Source organism: Arachis stenosperma, chromosome 4 (assembly GCF_014773155.1).
Source record: "Arachis stenosperma cultivar V10309 chromosome 4, arast.V10309.gnm1.PFL2, whole genome shotgun sequence".
NCBI classification, from domain to species: domain Eukaryota; kingdom Viridiplantae; phylum Streptophyta; class Magnoliopsida; order Fabales; family Fabaceae; genus Arachis; species Arachis stenosperma.
The window spans coordinates 105495751-105512248 of NC_080380.1; the positions used below are offsets into that span (position 1 = coordinate 105495751).

Genomic DNA, 16498 nt, shown 5'->3' on the forward strand with positions numbered 1-16498 from the left:
GTTGCTTGAGGATGAGCAAGCATTCTGAGTTTGGTATGGGAAGGAGGAGAATGGGAGGAAAATGACAACAATAGAGAAGATGAACTACAAGGTTGTAAAGTTCCTTTTCCTCTCATTTGTTTCAAGCACTATAAACTGCATGATTGTCTTTACCTTCTCTGTATGCACGTGTGTATGAAAAGGCATAGTTTGATTTCTAAATTGCAACATGGTGCTATGTCATTATGATTACCAACTTGAGTTTTGTGAATTCAAAAGCAACAAAGTATCATGATCATAAACAAACAAGGCATTAAAGAAGATTTTAGCATGTGCATAAAAGTATTGGAAAGCTAGTATGTTTGATTGTTGCTTAATTGCATTGGATTTTATTTAATTGAAGTTTTCATCTAGGACATTTTGTGAAATCTTTTAAAATCATGAAAACCTTGAAAGCAAATGCAAAATAAAGCAAGAAAAGAAAAAGGGAAAGAATGAGAAAGCTGAAGGCTCTGAGTACCAATGGCAATTTATTTGTTAAGTGCTTGTGGTGTTTATGTATCAAGCCAAATGCTTGGAAACAAAACACTTAGAAGTCAAGGCTAGGCTCAAAGTGCAAAAGCACTCCCTCAAAGCTCAAGGCTCTGAGCATCAATGATTAGAGAGTCAAGAAAAGAAAAGAAAAATGAGCTTAATGAAGTCCTCTAATCAAATGCTTGTGGTGCTTATGTATCAAGTGGTAATACTTGAAAACAAAGCATTTAGAAGTCGTAGCTTTGTTATCAACTCATGGGGCAAAGCACCCAAAAGGAGAAGCTAAATAAGAAAATCAAAAGCTTGCTTCAAGGAAGAAATATAAAAGAAAGATTTCATAAATTGAGCTAGATGGAAGCATCAATCATTTACATTTCTTTTGTGATTGTAGCATGCGTAGAAAACTAGCTTACCATGAACATTGAGTTGCTATTCTTCTTGCCTTGGATTGTCAATCTTTATTGCATGATTCTTTTCTTGCTTGGGGACAAGCAAGGTTTAAGTTTGGTGTTGTGATGACATGTCACCATGTCATGTTTTTCTATGCTTTTTCATACAAGAAATTTATGATTAGTGCTTAAATATTGCATTCTTTGGTGCTTAAATGGTACATTTCTTTGATCTTTTGATTTGATAAACTTTGTAGGAAATAAGAAGAAAAATAAGCAAAAAGAGCACAAAATAAGCTAAAAAGAAGAAAAGAGGAATTTTGGGCACACTTTGAAGTTGGAGCACACTTTGGAGGCTTAGGCCACGCTTCTAAAAGCGTGACCCATGACCAAATCAAGGAAGAAAAGCGTGGCCCAAAGGAAGAAAAGCGTGGCTCAAAACAAGGAGGAAGAGAGGACAAAAACTTTTGGGTGAAAAGTTAGCCTCAAAGTTAGACCCCTAACTTGGAGGCTAACGTGAGAATTGGAAAATCACCCAGGGCTACTCCACGTTTGCGCCAACGTTAGCCCCCTAACTTGGAGGCTAACGTTGGCATGAAAAATTTGTCCTAGGGGCTACTCCACGTTTGCGCCAACGTTAGCCCCCTAACTTTTGGGCTAACGTTGGCGCCACACACCACAACAGCTTGAAGGGGTATACTTCCAACAAGAATAACTTGAGCTACAGAGCTCCAAATGAGGTGATTCAAGAAGCATTGGAAAGTAGGAATCAAGAGCTTTCCAAGCATATATGGCACTGCATGGTGGACACTAAAATTGAGGATGAAAACTGCCCCGCAATGTGCATAAACGAACATGGTGGCAACCTGCAGTGAGGCCAACTGACCTCTGCACCTTCAACGGAGTATAACTCGAGCTGTAGAGCTCCAATTGATGCGCTTCCAACGGCAATGGAAAGTATACATTCAGGGCTTTCCAACAATGTATAATAGTATGGGGTGGACAATACGTTTGGGCCTCTAGAACTGGCGTTTTCGCTAACGTTTGAGGCAAACTTTACCTCAAACGCTGCACACCAAAGCCAGCAACCATGCCCTCTTCAAATGATCATAACTTGAGTTGTAGATGTCCAATTGAAGTGATTCCAAGTGCGTTAGAAAGCTGACATTTAGCGCTTTCCAACCATATATGATAGTCTATATTGGGCATAAAATTGGCAACATGACAAGAGGACAAAGTTGGCGCCACAAGCACACAAGGCAAGACCAACGTTAGGGTCAAAGTTAGACCCCTAACGTTGGCACCAACGTGAGTAGCAGCAAAATGATGCTAGCTGCTATGAAAAGTTGGGGCCAAAGTTAGACCCCTAACTTTGGCTCAAACTTTTACTCCAACTTTTACAAATTCAAACCCGGTTCACTTCGGTTCCTCCTCAAACTCCAAGAGCAATCAACCAAGGCCTCTATCAACCCAATTCCCTCAAGAGCACGGGCCCATGATCATCACTCAAAGGCACAAGAAATAGATAAAATAGGAATTTCATTTAATTGTAATTTGTTTTTAATTTCATTTTCATTTCCATTTTGTAAAGCCTATATAAGGCATCATTTTCATATTTGTGAGGAGGCTGGCTCCACTAGGGAGCACTAGGAGTAGTAGTAGAGAGCTCTCTCTTTAATTTGTTTTTTTGAGTCTTGGGTTGGAGAATTGAAGGAATTCTATTTCAATCTCATCCTAAGATCTCTCTGCTTTATTTACTGCACACTTGAATTTCAGTTTCGGTTAATTGCTTCTTCATCTACTCCTTCTGCACTTTACATTTCTTTAATTTCTTTGCAATTGCTCTTGTTGGATCTAGGAAGGCATTGAGATCTAGACTTGGTTATCTAGTCTCTTGGGTCCTGAGATCTGAATTCCAATTTCACATTCTCTGTTTAATGCTTTTCATGTTTATTTACGTTTCTGTTTTTTTTGATCCGATTCAATCAAGTTATATTCCAATCTTCTAACTGTTGCAATTTACTTTTCCTTGTTTAAATTCTGCAAATCAAATTCCCAATTCCCTTTACAATTTCATGCAATTTATAATTCTTGCAATTTAAGAGTCTTGCAATTTACAATTCTTGCTCTTTAAGTTACTTACCAATTTACATTCTGCACCTTTAATTCTTGCAATTTACTTTCTGTCGGTTACAATTTCACACAATTCACATAAATGTTAACTTGACTAAACTAATCACCTACTAAAGTTGCTTGATCCATCAATCCCTGTGGGATCGACCTCACTCCCGTGAGTTATTATTACTTGATGCAACCCGGTGCACTTGCCGGTGAGTTTTGTGTCGGATCGTTTTCCGCACATCAAATTCCATTGTAGAGAGAAACTCATCTATGATGAAATCCATCCCTTGAGAAGCTTCTTCCAAATCTCCAACAATAGTATACCTTGGAGGTTGCGCACCCTCTTCAACATCGATATCAAGCTTCGTGGAAGAGTTCTCCATGATGCTACATCCCCATGGACTTTCAACATCTCCCAAATCTTCAACCACTTCTTCCTTTTCTTCAATGATCATAGGCTCCTCTAATTGCTCCAACACTAAATTCAATTCCTCCCTTTCCACCGAATTTTCCAATTTCTCCTTCATACTTTGCTCTTCTTTTGACCTTTCATGTGTGGTCACGGAAGTACCTTGAGTATTCAAGCATTGGTAGGCTAAGGTAGACACTACCTTGGTCAAGTTGGTCACAAACTCAAGTGTATCCCGCTTCATGGCCTCTTGTCCTTGAAGTAACAAAGTGAGAGAATCGTCTATTAGGGCTTGTGGTGGGTAGGAAGGTTCATCATTTTGGAGAGAGGGTTCATAATAGGAAGGTGGTTCTTCTTGGTAAGATTATGGAGATTGTGTGTATCGAGGTGGTTCTTGGTAGTGGTAATCTTGGAATTGTGGTGGTTCTAACGGTTCTTGCTCATAATGGTCATAAAAGTATGGTATGGGGGTTTGGTCATATGATGGATATGGATTATAGGAAGGTACTTGGTGTGGAGAGGCTTGTGAGTATGGTTGAGGTTCATGTTGAGGATAGGATTCATAGGCATATGGTGGTGGTGCTTTGAAGTCACAAGGTGATTCACCATAGCCGTTGGATTGGTATGCATCATAGAATGGCTCTTCTTCATAGTGTCTTGGTGGAGGTTGTTGCCATGAAGGTTGATCATATGCGTATGGCTCCTTCCACCTTTGATTATCCCATCCTTGATACACATCCTCATTGTGGCTCTCATTTCCTACAACATGATTGAAATCACACTCATAGCCAAAGTGAGAATTCATGGTGGAAAAGCAAAAATAAAACTAACAAAAACTAGAAAGCAAGCAAAAGGCAAACTATTTACACTATTCACATATGTACAATAACCAATAACATAACACCATTGCAACTCCCCGGCAATGGCGCCATTTTGACGAATGGATTATTCACGGTTTAGAATTTCACTAATAAAATCTCGTTGTAAAGTATAGTTTCTAAACCAAGCAATAATCCTCTCATACAAAAAGTTGTTTGTCACTAGTACAAACACCTAAAATTTATAAACCAAAGTATTTAAACCTCGGGTCGTTCTCTCTAGGAATCACAATAAAGTGTCTTGTTATTGGTTTAAGTTGTTTTTGGGGGTTTTGATAAGAGGCATGAAAGTAAATGGAAAGAAAAGTAAACTAACAACTATAAAAGGCTCTTGGTAAGGTGTGAGAGCTAGAAATCCTATCCTAGTTACCTTTCTTAATTGTGATGAGAATTGTTCATTGCTACCACTTAGTTAACCTCTAACCATGGAGGAAAGTCAAGTGGATTTGATTTCTCAAGTCCTAATCAACTCCTAAAGGAATGACTAGCTTTAGAGGCATTCAAATCAATTAGCAACTTCTAATTATCAATCAACAAAGGGATTAGATAACTCAAGAGTCACTAATTACTCTACCTAGGCCAAGAGGAACAAAACATACACTAAAATCCAAACAAGCATTTTATCAAACACTTGGTAAGCATAAAAGAAAAAAACATAGTAAATCAACAACAAGAATGAAATCTAACAACAATTATTGAAAGGAATTAACAACAACAATCAAAAGAAACACATTTATTATGAATTACCTTTTATTGAATTGGAAGAAAGTAGAAGGAACAATACTAGATCTACAACAAAATATAAGAACAACATAAAGGAAATTGCAATAAAAGAATGGAAGAAGAATGAATGTAACAACAAGAAATTGAGAAGATAGAAGTAGAAGAGGATGAATCTAAATCTAGACCTAAGAACTAAACCTAATCCCTATTCTAGAGAGAAGGGAGAGCTTCTCTCTCTAAAACTCTAAAACTAATCCTCTAACTAAAAACTAATGACTAAAATTCATTCTTGGTTCAAAAGTGATGCCTTCCCCTTAATCCTTCATCCTTTTATTCCTTTCCCTTAGCAATTTGGCGCCAAAAAATGGGTTCAGAAACCCTCTCAAATCGCCAGGCACGTGTTGCATTAGTGAGGTCATGTGCCATCATCGGCGCGTGCGCGCACGGTACGCGTGCGCGTCCTTGGCCTGTTTCGCAGTGTGCGCGCGAGCGCCTTGTGCGCGTGCGCGTGCATGGCTGACTTTGCTTCTTTGACTTTTTATGCTTCTCTCCACTTGTATGCTTCCTTCTTTGCTTCCTTTGATCCATGCCTAGCCTATTTCATCCTGAGATTACTAACAAACACATCAAGGCATCTTATGGAATCAAAGAAGAAATAGAATTCATCAAAATAAGGCTTAAAAAGCATGTTTTTACACTTAAGCACAAATAAGGGAGAGATAATAAAACCATGCTAATTCCTAGGCTAAATGTGACAAAAGGTTATCAAAATACTCTAAATTCAATACAAAATAAACCGTCAAATTGGGGTTTGTCAGGCTCATCTAGAGACCATAGAGATTCCTTTGACCTTCCTTCTACCATTCATGAGCTCTGATGACTATTTATCTTCTGAAGAAGATGAGGACATTGTTGAAGGGCAAGTTGCCAAATATTTAGGAGCAATCATGAAGCTGAACGCCAAGCTATTTGGTAATGAGACTTGGGAGGATGAACCTCCATTTCTCATTAATGAATTGAATACCTGGGTTCAGCACACTTTACCTCAAAAGAAACAGGATCCTGGTAAATTCTTAATACCCTGTACCATAGGCACCATGACCTTTGAGAAGGCTCTGTGTGACCTAGGGTCAGGTATTAACCTCATGCCACTCTCTGTAATGGAGAAACTAGGAATCTTTGAGGTACAAGATGCAAGAATCTCACTAGAGATGGCAGACAAATCAATGAAACAGGCTTATGAACTAGTATAGGATGTGCTAGTAAAGATTGAAGGCCTTTACATCCCTGCTGATTTCATAATCCTAGACACTAGGAAGGAGGAGGATGAATCCATCATCCTTGGCTGACCCTTCCTAGCCACAGCAAAAGTTGTGATTGATGTTGACAGAGGAGAGTTGGTCTTTTAATTGAATGAGGACTACCTTGTATTCAAGACTCAAGGTTCTCCTTCTGTACACATGGAGAGGAAGCATGAAAAGCTTCTCTCAATACAGAGTCAAATAAAGCCCCCACATTCAAATTCTAAGTTTGGTGTTGGGAGGCCATAACCAAACTCTAAGTTTGGTGTTGAGAGGCCACAACCATGCTCTAATTATCTGTGAGGCTCCATGAGATCCCATTATCAAGCTATTGACATTAAAGAAGCGCTTATTGGGAGGCAACCCAATTTTTATTTATCTACGTTAAATTTTTTTCCATTATTATTTTATGTTTTCTTTAGGTTGATGATCATATGGAGTCACAAAAACAACTGCAAAAATCATAGCAAATTCAAAAACAGCATTAAAAACAGCACACCCTAGTGGAAAAACTTACTGGCGTTTAAACGCCAATAAGGGTAGCAGGATGGGCGTTAAACGCCCAGTCTGGCACCATTATGGGCGTTTAACGCTAGAAATGGGCACCAGACTGGCGTTTAACGCCAGAAACAGGCTACAGCTTGGCGTTAAACGCCAGAAAAGGTATAAAAGCTGGCGTTTAATGCCAAAAACAGGCAGCAGTCTGGCGTTAAACGCCAGAATTGCACTCTAAGGGTGTTTTTGCACGCCTAAATAGAGCATGGATGAAAAGTCCTTCACCCCTCAGGATATGTGGACCCCACAGGATCCCCACTAACCTCAACTCATTCTCTCTCTCTCTCTCTCACACCTTCTCATACCACTCTTTCCCAAATACCCTTCACCAATCACCTCCATCTCTCTACCCCAAATACCCTTCACCAATCACCTCCATATCTCTTCCCCAAAAACCCCACCTACCTCCAAAAATTCAAAATTCTTTCCCTCCCAAACCCAACCCAAAATACACGAACCCAACCCTCCCCCCACTCCTATATAAATCCCTCATCCCTCCTTCAATTTCACACATCACAAACACCTTATACCCCCTTGGCCGAATTCACTCTCCCCTTCCATCTCCCCTATTTTCTTCTTCTTCCCCTTCTTTCTTTCTTCTTTTGCTTGAGGACGAGCAAAATTTTTAAGTTTGGTGTGGTAAAAGCATTGCTTTTTGTTTTTCTATAACCATTTATGGCACCTAAGGCCGGAAAAACCTCTAGGAAGAGGAAAAAGGAAGGCAGTTGCTTCCAACTCTGAGTCATGAGAGATGGACAGATTCATCACAAAATCCCATCACTAGAAAGAGGATGGAGCAAACAAGAAAGCTCACTCATGGACCTCAACAAGATCATGAGGAATTCCCTCATCAAGAAATCCCTGAGATACCTCAAGAGATACATTTTCCTCCACACAACTATTGGGAGCAACTAAGGATAGGGGTACCAAAAGCACTAAGGGTGGAGCACCAAACGCACTAAGGGTAGAGTACCAAGAGCACTCCATCATTCTCCATGAAATTAGAAAAGATCAAAGAGCCATGAGGGAGGAACAACAAAGGCAAGGAAGAGACATAGAGGAGCTCAGCCGTTCCATTGGATCTTCAAGAGGAAGAACTAGCCGCCATCACTAAGATGGACCCGTTCTTTTATTTCCTTGTTCTTATTTTTTGTTTTTCGAATTTGATGCTTTATGTTTGTCTATGTTTGTGTCTTCACTACATGATCATTAGTATCTAATGTCTATGCCTTAAAGCTATGAATAATTCCATGAATCTTTCACCTCTCTTAAATGAAAAATGTGCCTAATTACAAAATAACAAGAAGTACTTGGATTTCAAATTTTATCTTAAAATTAGTTTAATTATTTTGATGTGGTGGCAATACTTTTTATTTTCTGAATGAATGCTTGAACAGTGCATATTTTTTATAGTGAAGTTTATGAATGTTAAAATTATTGGCTCTTGAAAGAATGATGAACAAAGAGAAATGTTATTGATAATCTGAAAAATCATGAAATTGATTCTTGAAGCAAGAAAAAGCAGTGAAAAGAAAAAAAGTAGCGAAAAAAATTTGGTAAAAAAGAAAAAAAAAAGAAAAAGAAAAAGCAAGCAGAAAAAGCCAATAGCCCTTTAAACCAAAAGGCAAGGGTAAAAAGGATCAAAGGCTTTGAGATTTAATGGATAGGAGGGCCCAAGGAAATAAAATTCAGGCCTAAGCGGCTAAATTAAGTTGTCCCTAACCATGTGCTTGTGTCATGAAGGTCTAAGTAAAAAGCTTGCGACTGAGTGGTTAAAGTCGTGATCCAAAGCAAAAAGAGTGTGCTTAAGAACTCTGGACACCTCTAACTGGGAACTTTAGCAAAGCTGAGTCACAATCTGAAAAGGTTCACCCAATTATGTATTTGTGGCATTTATGTATCCGGTGGTAATACTGGAAAACAAAGTGCTTAGGGCCACGGCCAAGACTCATAAAGTAGCTGTGTTCAAGAATCAACATACTGAACTAGGAGAATCAATAACACTATCTAAAATTCTGAGTTCCTATATATGCCAATCATTCTAAATTTCAAAGGATAAAATGAGATGCCAAAACTGTTCAGAAGCAAAAAGCTACTAGCCCTGCTCATCTAATTGGGACTGAGTTTCATTGATATTGTGAGATTCATTGTATATTCCCTTCTTTTTATCCTATTTAATTTTTAGTTGCTTGGGGACAAGAAACACTTTAAGTTTGGTGTTGTGATGAGCGGATAATTTATACGCTTTTTGGCATTGTTTTTAGATAGTTCAGTAGGATCTAGCTACTTTTTAGTATATTTTTATTATTTTTTCAGCAAAATTCATATTTTTGGACTTTACTATGAGTTTGTGTATTTTTCTGTGATTTCAGGTATTTTCTGGCTGAAATTGAGAGATCTGAGCAAAAATCTGATTCAAAGGCTGAAAAAAGACTGCAGATGCTGTTGGATTCTGACCTCCCTACACTCGAAATAGATTTTCCAGAGCTACAGAAGCCCAAATGGCGCGCTCTCAATTTCGTTGGAAAGTCAACATCCTGGGCTTTCCAGCAATATATAATAGTCCATACTTTGCTCGAATTTTAACGATGCAAACTGGCATTCAAACGCCAACTTCCTGCCCTATTCTGGCGTTAAACGCCAGAAACAGGATAGAAGCTGCAGTTAAACGCCAGAAACAGGATAGAAGCTGCAGTTAAACGTCCAAACTGGCATAAAAACTGGCGTTTAACTCCAAGAAAAGTCTCTACACATGAAAGCTTCAATGCTCAGCCCAAGCACACACTAAGTGGGCCCGAAAGTGGATTTCTGCATCATTTACTTATTTCTGTAACCCTAGCAACTAGTTTAGTATAAATAGGACTTTTTACTATTGTACTCACATCTTTGGACGTTTAGTCCTTAAACCAATCTTTGATCAGTTTTATTCTATCTTAGAATTTTATGGGGGATGGCCATTCGGCCATGCCTGGACCTTCATCACTTATGTATCTTCAACGGTGGAGTTTCTACACACCATAGATTAAGGTATGGAGCTCTGCTATTCCTCGAGTATTAATGCAAAGTACTATTGTTCTTATATGCAATTCAAGCTTCTTCTTATTCTAAGATATTCACTCGCACTTCAATCTGATGAATGTGATGATCCGTGACCCTCATCACCATTCTCAATTTATGAACGCATGTCTGACAACCACTTCCGTTCTATCTGCGAAAGCTAGAGTGTGTATCTCTTAGGTTTCTAATCAATGATTCACATTGTTTCCCCTCTGACAATGGGGCATCTGAATCTGAGATTAGAACCTTCATGGTATAAGCTAGAATCAATTGGCAGCATTCCTGAGATCTGGAAAGTCTAAACCTTGTCTGTGGTATTCCGAGTAGGATCTGGGAGGGGATAACTGTGACGAGCTTCAAACTCGCGACTGTGGGGCGTAGTGACAGACGCAAAAAGATCATTGGATCTTATTCCGACACGATCGAGAACCAACAGCTGATTAGCCATGCGGTAGCTGTGCCTGGTATTTTTCATCCGAGACGAGAAATTCGACAGTTGATTAGCTGTACAGAAACTGTAGAGGACCATTTTCACTGGGAGGATGGGAGGTAGCCATTGACAACGGTGATCCCCAACATACAGCTTGCCATGGAAAGGAGTATGAATGATTGAATGAAGACAGTAGGAAAGCAGAGATTCAGAAGGAATAACGCATCTCCATACGCTTATCTGAAATTCCCACCAATGAATTACATAAGTATCTCTATCTTTATTTTATGTTTATTTATCTTTTAATTATCAAAACTCCATAACCATTTGAATATGCCTGACTGAGATTTACAAGATGACCATAGCTTGCTTCAAGCCGACAATCTCCGTGGGATCAACCCTTACTCACGTAAGGTTTATTACTTGGACGACCCAGTGCACTTGCTGGTTAATTGTGCGAAATTATGAAAAAGAGTTGAGATTACAATTGTGCGTACCAAGTTGTTGGCGCCATTGAGATCACAATTTCGTGCACCACCTACCTTAAAACATTCATGTGCCAAAAAAGTAGGATCATGCTACTTGGGATAATTTCATTCCATGTTATTAAAAATGGCCAGCTAGTGGACGAAATTGTGATCAACAATAATGGCTATTTGGCATGTGCCTAAAAAAACAAACTCAGCACTTTCTTTTCACAAATCCGTTCAACTTAACCAGCAAGTGTACTGGGTCATCCAAGTAATACTTTACGTGAGTAAGGGTCGATCCCATAGATATTGTTGGTATGAAGCAAGCTATGGTCACCTTGTAAATCTCAATTAGGCAGATTAAATGGTTATGGGTTTCGAAAATTAATAATAAATAAAAAATAAAAAGAGATAGAAATACTTATGTAAATCAATAGTGGGAATTTCAGATAGGCGTGTGGAGATGCTGTGCTCCTCTCGGATCTCTGCTTTCTTATTGCTTTCATCCAATCCTTTTTACTCCTTTCCATGGCAAGCTGTATGTAGGGCATCACCATTGTCAATGGCTACATCCCATCCTCTCAGTGAAAATGGTCCTATGCTCTGTCACAGCATGGCTAATCATCTGTCGGTTCTCAATCAGGTTGGAGTAGAATCCATTGATTCTTTTGCGTCTGTCACTAACGCCCAGCCTTCAGGAGTTTGAAACTCGTCACAGTCATTCAATCCCAGAATCCTACTCGGAATACTCTAGACAAGGTTTAGACTTTCCGAATCCTCATGAATGCCGTCATCTATCTAACTTATACCACGAAGATTCTGTTGGGGAATCTAAGAGATATGTGCCCGGCCTAAGGTAGAACGGAAGTGGTTATCAATCACGCGCGTTCGTAGGTGAGAATGATGATGAGTGTCACGGATCATCACATTCATCAAAGTGTTGTGCAACGTATATCTTGGAATAAGAATAAAAGAGAATTGAATAGAAAGTAATAATAATTGTATTGAAACTTGAGGTACAGCAGAGCTCCACACCCTTAATCTATGGTGTGCAGAAACTCCACCGTTGAAAATACATAAGTGAAAGGTTCAGGCATGGCCGAATGGCCAGCCCCCTGAATGATCAAGAGACCGAATAATCAAAGGCTAAACAGTCAAGAGATTAAACTGTCAAAAGATGTCTAATACAATAGTAAATTATCCTATTTATACTAGACTAGCTACTAGGGTTTACATGAGTAAGTAATTGATGCATAAATCCACTTTCGGGGCCCACTTGGTGTATGCTTGGGCTGAGCTTGATCTATCCACGAGCTGAGGCTTTTCTTGGAGTTGAACTCCAAGTTATAACGTGTTTTGGGCGTTCAACTCCGGATCATGACGTGTTTCTGGCGTTTAACTCCAGACAGCAGCATGTACTTGGCGTTCAACGCCAAATTACGTCGTCAATTTCCGAATAAAGTATAAACTATTATATATTGTTGGAAAGCTCTGGATGTCGACTTTCCAACGCCGTTAAGAGCGCGCCATTTGGAATTCTGTAGCTCCAGAAAATCCATTTTGAGTGCAGGGAGGTCAGATTCCAACAGCATCAGCAGTCCTTTTATCAGCCTTTTTCAGAGTTTTGCTTAAGTCCCTCAATTTCAGCCAGAAATTACCTGAAATCACAGAAAAACACACAAACTCATAGTAAAGTCCTGAAATGTGAATTTAACATAAAAACTAATGAAAACATCCCTAAAAGTAGCTTGAACTTACTAAAAACTACCTAAAAACAATGCCAAAAAACATATAAATTATCCGCTTATCACCAGCACACTAAAAATAAGTGATAAAATAAAAGAGAATATGCAAATATGCAGACTTAGATGGCATAGAAGGACATTAATAAATCAACTACACCTCGCAAGATCCTATAATAATGAACTTCACTCGGTGCTAGTACTAAGTATATACCGCATCAAGTAAACAAAAAGCTAAGCTTTCTTCCTATCAACAACTAATTTATCCAACAAACACAATATATAGGCAGCGTGTGTGTACGGTGAATTGAGTGTAAATTATCTTTTATTAATAATAAGATGAAAAGGTAGATTTGTAAATTGTATAAAGTTCATAGATGATTAGAGGCAAAGTTACAGAGGAGAGACAACTACCACAACAAAGTTGAATACACGAGCATTATTTGTTATCAATGAATAGTAATATCTAAATGGAAATTCTTAGATTGTATTATAAAGTTCGTAGATGGTGATTAGAGACAAAATTGTCGAAGAGAGACAACTATTATAATGAAATCAAACCTAAAATCACAAAAATGAAGTCAAACCTCATTTATCAAGCTCCATTGCCTATCAACTTGGTTTTCACCTTTCTCTTCACCACTTGAAATCCACCTCCACCCTTCTTCTTGCCACCATCAACCTATAAATATTTCCCAACAAAATACCATTAATCCTTAATAGTTAACACACACCACAATAAATAGCTACACACGAGTTTAATTGCTATGCAATGACAATGTAACTAAATATTCAATATTCAATATTCTTAATTTCTTACCATCAATTTTACTATAAAATAATAAGAATGTTCCCCAACTCCTAACAAAACAGAACAAGTCATGGAGAGAATTTACAACTAAAGCAGAATCACTTTCATGCTTATGTCAAACCCATTCAATTATTTGCCTTCCACAGAAACAAGCCATTTATATGGCAAAGGTTCATATGCTTAAGTTAGGAGGAAAAATCATTGATAATATAGCATTTCTTAGAAACTACACTTTCTATCTTCAAAGAAAAAGACTAATAACAAATAAAAGTTGTATCATAATAAAGAAAACATTCCTTAGCATGGCTAAAACTCTTTCACCAATGTCAGTATTATAGTATAACAGGAAAATTTTCCACAAACACTTGCATAGAAAATTTCAGAAATCCAAGATAACCAAAAAAAAATTAATAAAGATAGGAAGCAAGAAAAAACAAATGAATGAAATCATGATATAGCCCACATTCCACAACTAACTGGATATTGGACACTTTGGTGAGAAGTAAATGTTAAGCAAATAAAAGATAAATAGATTAACCATAGAAAATAACAAAGATATTTCCATTCAACGTGAAACTCATGAGAAATCCAAGCCTTGAAATCAAAGAAAATATGATCCATGCATAAAAATGGGTGCATTTGAGTTATGTATGATATTAATAGGCAGTGTTATTATGAAACCATAGAATGGGAATTCAAGGAAAAAGAAAACATGTAGATTGACAAGCATTATAGAATGGGAATTTAAGGAAAAAGAAAACCCATAGATTGACAATCATTTGCTTTCATCTAATTACTTTCCATACAAAAGAACAATAAATAGAAGACTTAAATAACATGGTTAACCAGTTAAGGGAACTATTTGTATCTAACCCCACAATTTAAGACATAAAGCTCATCCATGAAACTTTACCCCTAATTTTAAGTTTTAACAGCTAACTCTTCACCCTTCTATTTTTCTCTTGTTTTCAATCCTAGACATTTAGAATTATAACAAGTAAAGGAGAAAAAACATTTTCTTCAAAGAAACTAAAAATAAGTGATAAAATAAGATTTAAGCAACAACCTTAGCATATGCCTAACCAGTAGCTTGCAGCAACTCCCTTTTTGCTCACTCCCTAATCCTATTCTCAAGTTCTGGCCTAATCTAAAGATGCAAAATGACTTGAAATACACTTGAGAATTCCAATTTTAAAAGGACATTGCCATTAGCGATAAGAAAGTACCATACGTGCCAATCATCATTGCACAAATAAAGCTACCAATCGTTCTAAAATGCACTCCTCGTTCGCTATCTTTGGGAACAACAACCTGTTTAGGATTCAAAAATAGAAATTGAAATGAACATCATCATTTCTGGCCTGTCTAAGTTGCAACCAAAAATTTAATCTTATAATTTTATTAAATTTTTAATTAGAATCAAACAACATAGTATGATATATACAAAACCGGAAAAAGTAACACACATTTCACATGAACTCTATTTTTTAGAGTTCAAAATCACAAAAAAAAAAAGACTTACCAGGAACGGCGGCAAAGATGGAAACGAAGCACAGCAAAGAGGCGACAAAAGAGTGGTAGAGCGGCGACGAATTGGTGACCGGTAAAGGCGCGGTAACTTCGTGCAACCGATTCTGCATAACTGGCAACTAGAAACTGGTTCTGGTTCTGCGTTTGAGAAGATGGAGTGGCGACGGTGACGGCACACTGAGACAATTGAAGCAAGACGACAAGGGTTTTGCACGACGTATAGGCCAGAGAGCAAGAATGAAAGAGGGATTGGCTAGGGTTATCTTTTTCCACTATTTTTCCTAAATTAAGACCTAGCTAATACGAGAAAATGGGGATTTTGGGAGGGAAGGGGGATTTTGGGAAGAGAGGGGTAAACGACGACATTTTTGGTTTGGGGAGGGGGTTAAACAAAATAATTTCAAAAACCATATTCTATGGTCACTTCAAAAAATTGTGACCATAGATCATTTAAGGTCACCCTCTAATACCATGACCATAAACTCCTTTAGGTCATCCTAAAAAATCGTGACTATAGACTCTTTTAGGTCACCCTTTCGTAAAACTGTGACCATAGACTTTTTTTGTCACCCCTCAAAACCGTGACCACAGACCCCTTTAAGTCACCCCAAAAAACCATAATCATAGACCCTTTTAGGTCACCCTTTTTTAAGAAACCGTAATCATAGACCCTTTTTGGTCACTCCATAAAACTGTGACCATAGATATCTTTTAGTCACCACAAAAAAACGTGACCCTATCCCTTTAGGTCACCCGTTTTTAAAAAATCGTGACTATAGATTCTTTTTTGGTCACCCCAAAAAACCGTGACCATAGACCCCTTTAGTTCACCCCTATAAATCTTGACCATAGACCCTTTTAGACCACCCTTTTTTAAAAAATCGTGACCATAGGTACTCTATAGTCACCCTTTTTTAAAAAACTGTGACTATAATTTTTTTTTTGTCACGGTAAAAAACCGTGACCATAAAACACTGTGGCCATAGACCTAAAATATTGTAGTGTCAAGTATAAAATTGCACCATCATTAGAAGTTGCGTTATCAACCGTTACAGTAAAAACTTGATGCAATTTTCAAGCATCCAAACAACCTTCAATAGCTCTACCAAGTACCTCTCTTGAATGACCCTAAACCCGAAAAAAATTTAATATCCTCTTTTGCAACTTCCAATCATTGCCAATAAAGTATGTCGTTAGAGACATATAAGTCAAATTTTGACTCGACGTGCAAGTGTTAGTTGTAAGGCACACTTTTTGACAATGATAAGAGAGATCATTTTGTAACTTCACTTTCTCTGTATCATAAAGAGAAAGTATATCACGGGCCAATGTAGTACGCAAAGGGATTTTAAACTTAGGTTGCAAGCTATGCAAGAGCCTTCGAAACACATTACTTTCTACAAATCAGAAAGCTAGCTCTTCAGTCACAAACATCTCAGTAAGGATACTTCGAGATACTGCTTGGTCAAACTTTGTAATATTCGGTGAGGATATAGGACCACTTGTTCTCCCTTCTATCCTTTGTCTCTTGCTCTGTTCGTTGTCCAAATCAAAGCATCTCCAATTTTG

General features: G+C 37.9%; 1 long non-coding RNA gene across 1 annotated transcript; it reads right to left on the reverse strand.

The window, feature by feature from the left end:
- Positions 1–11855: 11855 nt before the first annotated feature.
- On the reverse strand, positions 11856–15276 carry LOC130976420 (uncharacterized). Its single transcript, XR_009084674.1, has 4 exons — positions 14922–15276; positions 14631–14710; positions 13176–13270; positions 11856–12504 (listed from the first exon to the last, which is right to left on the reverse strand). It is a non-coding gene; the product is annotated as an uncharacterized LOC130976420 (long non-coding RNA).
- Positions 15277–16498: the final 1222 nt, after the last annotated feature.